This window comes from Brienomyrus brachyistius, chromosome 10 (genome assembly GCF_023856365.1).
Source record: "Brienomyrus brachyistius isolate T26 chromosome 10, BBRACH_0.4, whole genome shotgun sequence".
In the NCBI taxonomy this organism is placed as follows: Eukaryota; Metazoa; Chordata; class Actinopteri; order Osteoglossiformes; family Mormyridae; genus Brienomyrus; species Brienomyrus brachyistius.
Window position 1 is genome coordinate 3,582,243 of NC_064542.1, and position 12,964 is coordinate 3,595,206.

General features: G+C 42.1%; 1 protein-coding gene across 1 annotated transcript in view; it reads right to left on the bottom strand.

Annotated features, from left to right (window-relative positions):
* The window catches only part of spock1 (SPARC (osteonectin), cwcv and kazal like domains proteoglycan 1), a 208,702-nt gene that overhangs the window by 101,086 nt on the left and 94,652 nt on the right, over positions 1-12,964 (bottom strand). The window lies entirely within an intron of this gene.

Consider the following 12,964-nt stretch of genomic DNA (forward strand, 5'->3'; position numbering starts at 1 on the left):
TTGGAAGTAAAGTAATTGGAAGCTGGTTATTTGCGTAGGAGTCAATATGGCTCCAAGGTCTTAACCAAGTTCTCTTCAGTGGTTTTCCTCGGGCACCCAGATCCTACTATAACTTTTCCCACAGTTTCATGACTGTTTTTTTTCTGCACAATTTTAAAACAAAGATGCTAGGGAGAGAATATAAAGCAAGAGGGTTGGTTTGTCATTCAGTCTGGAGCAACATTCCGCCCCACAGAGCTGCTGCGGCAGCAGGGAAGGGGCAGGAGGTCACCCACCCCCCCTCACCTGACCTCCCCACCTGACTTCGTAAGCAGAGCGAAGTCCCAGCAGACCAAACTGCCAATGAGCCCGGCAGAGATGGAGTTTACCTAACCTCCAACTGTAAGGGTCACAAAATCACTAGATATGGGGCATTTCATTAAACACAGTGATGTGCAACCTTATTTTTTTTTGGTTATGCTGTCTGCTAATGATTAATGCATAGAACTTGCATACTCATTCGCATACTAATACACACAAGCTGTAATATAAACATACACCGAGAGACGTGCTCACACACTGAAAGCCAAAGACACACAAGCAGAGTCAGACCCCTGCGCTCACACATACACACACACACACTCATTCACACATATCCTCCACACATACATATATACATATGAACAGATACACAAAAACAAAAATACACAGACATATCCTTATACTTAAAATTTACCTGACCTACTATCCAGAGCAACTTAGAGTATAGTAGAGAGCAGGGTTGCAATTTGTGTGTAGCCCTTGGAATTTGAACCCTTGAGTTGTTAGCACGATGTTCTATTTGTCGATCAGCCATAGCATTAAAACCACCTGTCTAATATTGTGCAGGTCCCCCCCATGCTGCCAAAACAGCTCTGTCCCATTGAGGCATGGACTCCGCAAGACCTCTGAAGGCATCCTGAGGAGCCTGGGACCAGGAAGTTAGCAGCAGATCCTGTAAGTCCTGTAAGTTGGGAGGTGGGGCCTCCATGGTTCGGACTTGCTTATCCAGCACATCCCACTTATGCTTGGTCAGACTGAGATCTGGGGAATTTGGAGGCCCAGTCAACACCTTGAACTCTGTCAGGTTCCTCAAACCATTCCTGAACAATTTTTGCAGGGTGGCAGGGAACATTATCCTGCTGAAAGAGTACACTGCCATCAGGGAATACAGCTGCCATGAAAGGGTGTACTTGGTCTTCAACAATGTTTAGGTAGGTGGTACATGTCAAAGTAACATCCACATGAATGCCAGGACCCAAGGTCTTTGAGCAGAATATTGTCCGGAGCATCACACTGCCTTCACCAGCTTGCTTCTTCCCATAGTGAATCCTGGTACCATCTCTTCCCCGGGTAAACCACGCACAGTCAAAAAAATGACTAGTCAGATCAGACCTCCTTCTTCCATTGCTCTATGGTCCAATTCTGATGCTGACGTGCTCATTGTAGGTCAGTTGTTCTCAAACTCGGTCCTCGGGCCCCACTGCCCTGCAGGGATAGCTGTAAAACAAGCAGGGCAATGGGGCCCGAGGACTGAGTTTGAGAACCACTGTTGTAGGTGCTTTCAGTGGAGGATAGGGGTCAGCATGGGCAGTCAGACTGGTCTGCAGCTACGCAGCCCCATACAATGCAAAATGCGATGCACTGTGTGTTCTGACATTTTTCATCATGAACCTTAAGTAGGTACTGACCACTGCATACCGGGAACACCCCACAAGACCTGCCATTTTGGAGATGCTCTGATCCAGTTGTCTAGCCATTACAATTTGGCCCTTGCCAAAGTCACTCAGATCCTACCGCTTGCCCATTCGTCCTGCTTCCAACATATGAACTTCAAGAACTGACTTGCCTAACATATAATGGCACCCTTGATAAGTGCCATTGTAAGGGGATAATCAAATTTATCCACTTCACCTGTAAATGGTTTTAATGGGTGAATCTCAATACCAAGAACACAAAGACCGTACTTGCGGTCTTGGCAAGACCAGTCTTGCTAACTTGCCTTCCAAGAACGAACTTAGAGCACAGTGAATCATGGGATTGCTCTCGTTCAGCGAGGATGCAACCGATTTATCCTTGATATTTGGGGTGGAGCAAGACCAACATCCGGCAATTTGTACCATCCTCTGTACTTGTGTTCTTGGCATTGTAACTTGTCATTGGCAATGGAAGATGACGTAAAAGGGTTACACAGGAACACAAGTACAGTTAAATATGCAAAATGAGATTCACACAATATTATGGCTGATAAATTGATACATTGATACATCAAGAATCAGCACCCATCCTGGGTGGGGGCTCCGGCTTTCAGCTCAGCGCTACCTGAGATCCAAAACCTCTTTCTGTGACCCTAAGCAGGATAACTGGCCAGAAGTAGGACCGATACGCAGAGAGGAAAACTTAAAGAAAAAGGATGGCACCCGCCCTAAATACACACATAAATACTCACGTACACACACACACACAAAAGAAAAACAGAGATCTACAAGAGAAAAGCTTACGTGAATAATTTTGCATGTAAACATATGGAAAGACAAACTATGCGGCTTTGCTTTCTGCTGGCCCGTTTGTGTATCCAAAGGATCGACATGGTGGCTCTAACAGAAGGAGAGGCAGCTGGTTCTGCTTCCTATGCTATTTTGTCTTCATCGGGCATACAGAAATGTACAAACAGACAAACACGCATCAGAGTTAGAGTAGGTATTGGTATGTCACTGCAGGCCTGGGCACTCTGGACAACCATATTAATCTGCTTTAATTAGCTGCTTTGTTTCGTTGCTCATTTGAATAACGGCACTCAGCATTCAGCCTTCTGAGGATACGGTGCTGCAGCTATTTGCTGACTGCTTCACTGACCAGCTGGACCAAGTTGACAGGAATTGACAGGATTATTTCGGAATACTGCTGGCACCCTGTCCATTGTGTACCCCAAGCCTTGTGCCCTGTGCTGCCTGGGATTGGCGCCAAAGCACTCCCTGCCATCTTGACCGGGATATGGATCAAGGATTTTTTCCTTTTTGCCATTGTGCAGGTGTGGTTGTACTAGAACAACAAGTGAATCGCCGCTTCCGTCGACACACAAAATAAGCGGCTGGAAGATGGATGAACGAACAGATGGGGGAATGGATGTTAAAATACCACGTGCTAGGAATGCAGTGGACTAGAGGCAGAGGAAAGACCTTCAGAGAAAAGACAGAAACATGAGGGAACAGTCGGGGAACTGGAGTGGGCTTCGGAGGACTGGAGGTGATGGAGTTTGTGAATTATTTTCATGCAACAGAGACATTCTAACGCCCACTGGGAACAGAGGACCAACAGCAATGAAATGACAAACAACTCAAAAAGACACCAGGAACCCTCCCGTTTCAGAGTTGACAACATTAAAATCCCATGTTCCAAATCTCGACATAGCCTCTCTTCTGAAATCCCTTCTCAGGTATTATTATGTGGTCGTAATTGTCAGGGATCTGGTTGGAACACGCATGGGGTGAGCTCACTTTCCAGCAAATCTGCCACCCGCTCGTGTGAGTCTGTGTCCATGCTTACACTTATGGGCACCGTACAGAGACAGACATTCGCTTAAGTTTAACATCTTCCCGTAAATCCCTCGTCTGGATTTCCTCCCTCCCCTGTGACATGCAGAAACTCACGGAAGTGGCTGATTGGAAAAACCCTGCGGTGTAACAGGGAGAGTGGTTTCTACTCTGTAAAGGAACAGAATGAAGCCAAAGTAATTTCCTGTGGTGTACTGCCATGTAATGGGGAGCAGGTAAAGTAATTAGGACTCATGCAGCAAAGACACATTCTTATGTGTCGCCCTGGACAGATAGACACCGTCCCTTAAATTCCCACAGACTAAAAGCAATTGCGACTGCCTGTGATTTAATTTAATTAACTGTCGTCTTTAAAATAAATTCTGCAGATGACTACCCACGTCAGAGACAGAGTAAGGATTTAATTTGCTCTACAGGCGAAAACATGAGCTAATGCCTTTTGTTCTGTTTGGAAAGACAGCAGTTTTTGTTGTGTAACTACAAACATATAATCAATTCTCCATGTAAATTAGCAAATGCATTTTACAATGCTTTCGTGCATTTTCATTTGTTTTTCATTGCAGACATTTGTGAAAATCTCATTTGTCCTGGATGCAATTTGTCTAATTTAATCTGAAGAGAATGTCACGGTGAGGGCAGACTTTCCTGGGATTCATAGGCAGATGGCACAGGGTTGCCAACTTTGGTCAGCTGGCTGGCATGAAATTTTCAATTTGAGACAAGTCTGCACACATGTTTACATGTCCTCTTTTTCATCTCACCAAATATGGCAACCCTATTCATGAGTAACCTAAACCTGATTGGAAATACCTGCCTGAAGACTAGAAATCACAACATGCTCATTTTGAATTTCATTTTCCCCCTTGAATATTAAAGTTTGGTTTATATTTTCACAGTGGTAAAGGCAACATTACTTGTCCCTGCCTAGTCCCCTTCAACCCTGTCAGGATCGCGGTTAAAGTGGACGGGCAGGCGGGCAGGAAGGAACAGGCAGGCAGGCGGAATACGGGGAAAACTGGGATTTAATAAGCGGCAGGACAGAAGGGAACAAAACACTGGCGCTAACATCGACTAACATCAATGACGGACGAAAAACCAGGGCAAGACGTGGACTGAAATAGACAAGACTGGGCGAAAATAATCAGACACAGCTGGGCAAGATCGGGGAAGCACACGTGGATGATCAGGGGGCGTGGCACACACAAGGATCAGACGAGCCGGGCATGACAAACCCCTGATGTAAACCCCCCCCCAAAATCTTTCGGTTCCCTGCAAAGACACCATATCTTGGTTCACTTCTTGCATGCGCAACCCCCCCAGAATTTCCTCTCTTTAATTCACCTTCTTTGACTATAGGCAATACCGCCGTGATCTTAATGGTGTCTCCATAGAACACCTCACCAACATCTCTATATCAAATCATCCATCTTCCAACCACATATGCAGTAAATGGAGGAGGAAGCCTGGAGACTCAGACAGTACAGACCACGAGACAGGAAAATACGCTGGACAAGAGGTTAGCATCAGAGGGCATACACAAAACATCGGCTTTTTAGAGAGATCGATGCACCTAATTGCATGCTTTCGGACTGCAGAGGGGGAACATGCAAACTCCACACTTTTGCATAGGAAAGCAACATTCCTGGACACAGGGGTCCACAGAGGAATGCACTGGATACCTTAGCTCACATGCTTTGTTGTGGAGGTGCAAATACTGAGGGTCAATTGGAAATCTAGTCCAAATATCTACAGCACGGCTGTATCAATTCAAAGCCTCAAGTCCTGCTCAAATATACAATGTGCAAAGAAATCAGGCAAAAATGAATAAAGCCTTTACAAATCAATACACACACCATGCCTCTATTACTGCATATCACTGTAATATTCTTTCATGTTTTCATGTTCTTTCTAATCATTAACTTCAGTTACCAAGTCTCAGATGGTTTTACAGTGCAAAATAAATACTGACGTATTGGGGAAAAAAAAACATTCTGAGTGTATTCTGAGTTAAATTGATCTAAATTGTATCCAATCAGATCTCCCTTGAAGCGTATCAAATCGTTTCATGTTAAACCGTATCTTTTTCCCCCCTCATCCTACACCTCATATCTAGATGTGTATCATTTCATCTGAGAGGGAGAGGTACCCCTACTAATTTTCACAAAATCGATTCCTTTGCTGTAAATATGAGTGACCGAGGTCGCAAGGTCAAAAGTCTCCTAGTGATATTGCGGGCATTAAACGTAAAAGAAAAGCTTTAACACTCAAAGAAAAGCTTGATCTTATGAAACGATTTGAGCGCTTTTTGAGAGATCTGCCCCTTTATCCATAAGCCTCGTCATTTTCATTGTGTGATTCTGCATAACGCAAAGACTTACAGGAAAGTATCAGTCGCCTTACAGCAGAAATTCCTAAACTGATTCATGGGATTCCAATAAATAAATAATATACAGTATGTATACTGATCAAAAAAAATATACAGAGGCATTATAAAATGCTGTTTAATATTGGAATTTTAACAAGTCTAACAGTATGTTTATTAATAATAGAATAAAAGAGGGTGGAATGAAAGTAGCGATGTTATTAATTTGGATGGTTTGAATATATTGATTGTTTCAGCATGATCTTAAATTTTAGACACGGAAGGGTGATCTGTCCATGTCACTGTGAAACTGCTCTCTTCATTGAGTTTGTCATTCAATTACCTCCAGGTCATCAACATTGATATTAATATCATTATATATACCTGGGGGTGGTCTGGTGCCAATGTCTCTTTATCAGAAGAATGAGAAGAGACAGCTTAACTGAGCAACCTGCAGGCACAGCTAGGAAGGACTGGTCCAGGTGTCCCCACATGAGATGTTAGGTTGCTTCTGGAGATACTGGAAGAACGCACAGTTCCTGGCAGGTGCTTCGGGGAAGGTGTGAAATAGTAAGTGGTAGATTTCTGTACCTGTGCGTATGCGTGTGTGTGTGTGTATGTGTGTGTGTGTGTGTGTGTGTGCGTGCGTGCGTGCGTGCGTGCGTGCGTGCGTGCGTGCGTGCGTGCGTGCGTGTGTGTGAACTTTGGATTCCTTAGTGGACAATCAGCTCTGTTAACATTGGTTTAAAGGGGCGGCATGATACAAAGACCAAACCCATAAGCCTCACTCTGCACAAATAAAAGTGCTGAATACAAATGTTCTCAGAACACAGGCACGATAAACTACTCATATGCACGCACACACTCAGAAGCCAACATCTCACATGAGGCAGAGCAGAAAAACGGTGAAGGAACTCGCTTTGCAGCTATTTTAAGTGATTTGTCATGCCTGTCAGATACAGGAACTTGTGGGCAGGGCTAGGGCTGTTTGGAGGTCAGAGGTCAAAGGTCAGAGATATATCCTTTGTCTTTGCTAATGAATGCTTTTGGATCACTCCAGTGCACTCAGTGACAAATGTACATTTTAGAATCATTATCATAAGATTATCACTTGGACACATTAACTTCAAGCTCAGTCACTGAGATAAAACTTCTATGGCAAAGTTAACTAGCCATCTACACCTCCGTTACTCACGTCTCATCTTGTGAGAAGGGAAAATGCAGCGAATCTGCCAGATGCCACTGCTGTCAGCAGAGGGTAAATGGCTTCTTTGACCTTATCGGCGCTTCACACTTACGGCCAAGGTAAGCCGCGCCTGCTGGAAGCCATCCTGGGCCTGACCTCACAACCTGGGACTTTTCACGTCTTTAGAGATCAAGCCCTCCCCAATATCTGTATAACCAGGGGTACAGCTGGCGCACTGAATATTACATAAGGCCTGTGCTTGCTCCCCCACTCCCTACCCTCTCTTTCTCTCTCTTTCTCCCCATTCTCTCTCTCTCTCTCTCTCCCTCCCTCTCCCAGTCCTTGTCTCTCTCCTGCTTTCTTTCTTTCCCTCCCTCTGTCTCTTTCTCTCTTTCCCTCTCTCTCTCTCCCCCATGCTTTTTTCAGGGTGACTCACAACCTCGTAACTTTTTCAGAGGTATGAGGCTATGGTGGGGTTTTATGTGACTTGACCCATGAGGGGGAGTTAATCTTGAAGTTTTAATGTTGCTAGTAGTTTGGCAACGTGCTAGATGCATTGTTGCGTCTGGATGATGCGTTGTCCTGAGGATAGCGATTGGTTTTTTAGCTAACCATATGTTTTCTGTATTGTTTTGTCAGTTGTATTGTTTTCTTTTCCTTTCTTTGTTTTGTTTCTTGTTTTTTTTATTGCATGTTTTTCTTTTCTTTTTTTTGTTAGGTTTCTTATTTTTGTTGTATCTTAATTCTTCTTTTTTGGGTTACTTGTTTGTTTCCTTCCTTTATTTAGTTTTGTAGCAATGACCCATCTTGCTAATTGCGGTAGGGTTTCTTTCTGTTGTCGACTGGTTTAATAAAGGCTGCTGAAAAGTTATGTCTCTCTCTCCCCCACTTTCTCTCCCTGTCCCGTTCTCTCTCTCTCTCACTCTCTCTTTCCCTCTCTCTCTCCCCCACTTTCTCTCTCTCTTTTCTTGCTCTCTCCTTGTCCCGGTCTCTCTCTCTCTCTCTCTCTCTCTCTCTCTCTCTCTCTGTCCCTACTTCTGTCTGTCTGTCTGTCTGTCTGTCTCTCTCTCTCTCTCTCTCTCTCTCTCCTCCTCCTATGGATAGGCTAATTGAGAGAGAGAGAAAGTCGAAAAAAGGATGAAGAGTTACTGAGAGGTACAGAAGAGACAAAAGGAGCTGTAGATTGACTGCAAAGTGATTTTTTTTCTTCGTTAAACCTCAAGGGATACCACCTTCCTCACCATATTCTTTGCTCTTTATAATCCCAAAATATCTGTCCCTCATTGCAAACCAACAGCAGAGGATGGCCTGAATAATTCAATCACCTTTGACCCAAGGAGCTGAAAAGTACAGTGTGCAGTGAATAAATAAAATTTCCCTGTAACCTGGAGTTTTTGTTTCAAAGGATTATAATGGAGCGGGTAAATGCAGGCCACACTCGGGCATATCCACACGACCCAACAGACTTACTAACATTACAAACCATACTCACGCACACTTTTGTATCAGGCAAATATTTTTATTTACTCTGAGAACCATACTAAGGTACTCTTCCAAATGATGAATCCAAGAAAAATTACATATCAGACTTGAGTACACCGCTGGTTCATTGAGTAGTACAAAAGCATGAGACTATTAACTTGCAAGATTTTAACACTGTGAAAGTGTTGGGTTTGAGGATGTCACATATGTGTGTGACTAAAGGAATTCAGGATTTTTGACTCAACAAGAGGACTGTTAAATTGTTGAGGTTAAAACTTGCAGAAGAAAAAAATTAATAGTCTGAAAAAAAGCACAGCACTGTGCAAAAGTCTGAGAGAAAGAAAATGTTTAAAGCTATTAATCTGGATAGTAAGTGTATTTTTGTTTAGAAAAATATATATATATATATATATATACGATTAGAATATATGCAAACGAACAGTACGTCAATAATAAGTAACACAAATTTATTTGGTTCCCCAAAAAACTTGCTGATATCCTGTTGGATGCCTAGAACTTTGGTTCCTAAACCTCTCTCCAGCTCACTTAATTAACTTAATTAGTTAAACAACTTGATAAGGTATTGATTAGCCAAATAGGGCACGCTAGTGGGTGAATCACCAAAGCACAGTTATATTGGATTGTTACTGCAAACACTTGGGTGACCTTCAGAGGGGTCTTAAAATGGCTAAGCTAACACACTTTGACAGGCATGATATCATAGTTTAACACCAACATTGAAGATCATTTAAATATAATTTTCTTTGGCAGCCTAAGACTTTTGCACAGTACTGCATACAGTATATCAGGGTTGAGATGTGGTTGGACATGAAGGCTTGCAGGACCAATGGACTAGGGGCTTAAATGTTGTAGAGCTACAATGTTAGATTGTCGGACCATGAGACATTTGTGCATAGGGCCATAAACTGCATGGCTACATTTTTAGGCTATAGGACTATAGTTGTGAAGGGTCATTATGATGCTGGTTCATACTTAGAATACTGGACAGTATTGAACCAGCCAATCACCTCAAAGCAATGGAAACAACACCCTGAACTTCATACTCAATCTACTCAGTCAAGGCAAGGCAAAAATATGTCTGTTGCTCAGCCACATTAGTTCGACAGATTTCTGCACCAGCAAATACTGTGGTGAAGAATATGATCATTATGTGGGTTAAGTTACCAGTTTGGGCTCTAGATGGGAACTAGTCATTTACAGCAAAAAGGCAATTTGAATATATCCATAAAAATTAATAGAACCACTTGGAGAGGACCCAAGTATCAGAAATTCACACATATAACCTGTTCATTTCCAATCTAATTTGAATTTCATGACATATTGTCCTAATTACATAAAAACCAACCTTAATATATTTTTTATAGAATAGTAAATTTTCCCTTGTATTTACATTATGCAATACTGCACTTTTACCCGAGCAAAATCTCTACATCATTACCCTATTTGCACAGGTTAAAGGCATCGCTTAAGCAATATTTTATTCTTTATTCCTTTTCTTAAGGGTTATTTTAATCTTTATTCTCCAGAATTTTACCAGTTTTATTTAAAGGGAAAGGGCTCAATCATGACTCCAGCTGATAATATAGCAACAATAAATGACCAGGAGATGCACAGAATGTGAAGCATGAAATAGGCAGGTGGTAGCAGCAGAACCCAGCTTAAAGGATGTTGCTGCACAAAATGTCAAAACTAGTTTGCATAAGGTACTCAATAGCTACAATGTATCATGTGATAATTCAGGAAAATTCATAGAGCACATCTAAAACTGCGTCTTCGTAAGTGTTAAAAACAAAAAAACAAACAATTTGAACCTGAGCTTGGTAAGCATGTGTGATACATGGCAGCCGTATCATGTCACTACATTTGGCATCAGCTGGAGTACCGGCAGCCAGGAGGACAGAGTGATCACACACCCAAGAACGCTTGCCTGTCTGGCTCCCAGGATGTGAGCAGGGATCGCTGCAGGGATCCCACTGGAATCAGAATTACACACCTGGTACTTCCCGGCACTCACTCACTGACACCTTTTTACATTTAAAATTCCACTCGTTACAAATAATAACTAAAAAGAAACCTAGAACTCAAGGGATCGGCAGCCTGCTCCACTAGGTGGCAGGCTGACGTTGGACCACAAAAGTGGCCAAATAATTACTTTTTCACTTTGGAAAATTCACTAAACATACCCGGTATTTTTTTTTAAATAAACATTAAGCCTAAATTGAAACTGAAACATGGACAGTTTCATACAGAATAAATAAAAGTCAGATAAACAAAAGAGAGAGTAATTCAGGTGGGAGAATGAATGGGTGACAGTCAGTGAATGTGGGGAATAACTGGATGACATAGTGCCACAAATAGGAGAATTAATGGATAACAGAGTAACTCATTGTCAGTCCCATCTATTCCTCATTCTGTCTCCCCCCCCCCTCCCCTGTCTCGCCCCACCTTCCTAAGGGCCATTGATCTGTTGATCCAGCAGAGAAGGTCAGATCAATATGTAGAAATGGAGTCCCTCAAGTTGGCGTGATGCAGCTGTGTTGCCTTTTCCCTTCAGTCATTTGAGAGGTAAAATGGATGTTGACACAGTGGGAGGGCTGGGAAAACTACAAAGGGAACTGCATGTACAATCATAATCACCCGCACGAAATAAGCACCATTCAAAGCCCGTCTGAATACTTAGGGGACACAATTTCTGCTTTTTTCCTCTATGCTATGACGTCTGTGACGATCTGCTCAGCAGTACAGGCAACTCAGGCTACCGTACTGACATCTCCATGTAAATGCTATCAGGCATATGGTCAAACATACTGCCTGGCATCTAGACCAACACACAGCCTCACAAACAAGCTGACATTCTGCCTGATACATACTGTAGTGCAACAGATCACTAATTTAATTTAGCATACATCCAGGTACAAAGACACTGCATGTCATATTCTCTGACATACAGTCTAATGGACTCTGCTAGACTCTAATAAACCACTCAATCAGGTTACCAAAAAAGCTGCAAAACCCATAAGGGTAGAGAATATGTATCCATTCATTTTCCATAACCATTTATTCCATGCAAGGCCACGATGAGTCTGAAGTCTATCCCAGGATGCAAAACACTGTTTCCTCAACTGCTGCATTCCTAAAAAAATTACATATTCAACAAAGCAGTCGCACATGTCTTTTCTAACCATTTCGCCACATCAGTCAAGATTTTTTGGTCTTTTTTTTCTTTGTTCTTTCAGCTGAAGATTCTTGCAGGTAGCACCATAGCTACCACAGTTCCCACAGAGCTCAGGAATGACAGTGATGTTTGCTATTGAGGAATTACTAGCAGAAATATTTCTTTTGTTGACTGCTTACTAACCAAGCATACTATTCAGATACTTGGAGCCTAGAAAAATAATAAATGATCTGGTTTATTCAATTTCTGTTCTCAGACTTATTTAGAGAGGACCGCTTGTCCTGCCAATCTGTCGTGTCCAATTAAGGTATGAATTTCCTAGGTCTCTCAGGATTGGGGATGCATATGGCCAGGTCTGTAAGCATCCGATGAAAAAACACAAAGCCCAAAAAACACAATTATTTTCTTTTTGATTAGAGAAAATAATAAAAGCAGGAACAAAGCAAAAAATGTGCTGATTTTGTTAATCAACACACTTACCATATTCACTTGAATTTAGTTGTTCTGTTTTGATGTTTATGTAAGAGCCACATCATACTAAATACAAATTATCACCTCTCAGGGAATATTCCCCCATTCAGAGCAGGCCGTGAAGCAGAGGACACCAAGCGTCTCATGGCAGGAGACTGAAGATTCTTTTTCAGTACCATACAGGAATAGCAAGTCATTTTTTTCTTTCAATTACACAAACCTAACAAATTTATCCTTAATCCTTTTTATTTTCTCTGGTGCCTTTTATTCTTTTGTATAATGTTATTTGTAATGTGCCACAATGGCTTTCAACCCTACTGGCAAATATCATAGCATCAGTTTTTATTTATATTTGTTTCAGTTTTTTATGATTAAGAGTTTAGAAGCAATTCATGCCGGCTGGATATGAGTTGTAGCCAGAGATCTGAAGTTAATGGAGCAGAAGAAAACTTTTGGGATTGGCTGAATACTTCTAGCCTTGGACCCAGTCATGAACGGAGAGTCACCTCAGTGACCTTATTCTGCTCAAGGAGAAAACAAGAAAGAAGGATGACCATAATCGATACACAACAGTGCCATTAAGGTGATCTCTGATTTTCCACACTGCAATACATTATTTCCATTTACATTTTCAATATGAATTGCTGATATTTTGATTAAAAGACACTCTGAATTGTACCCACATTTACAGCTAG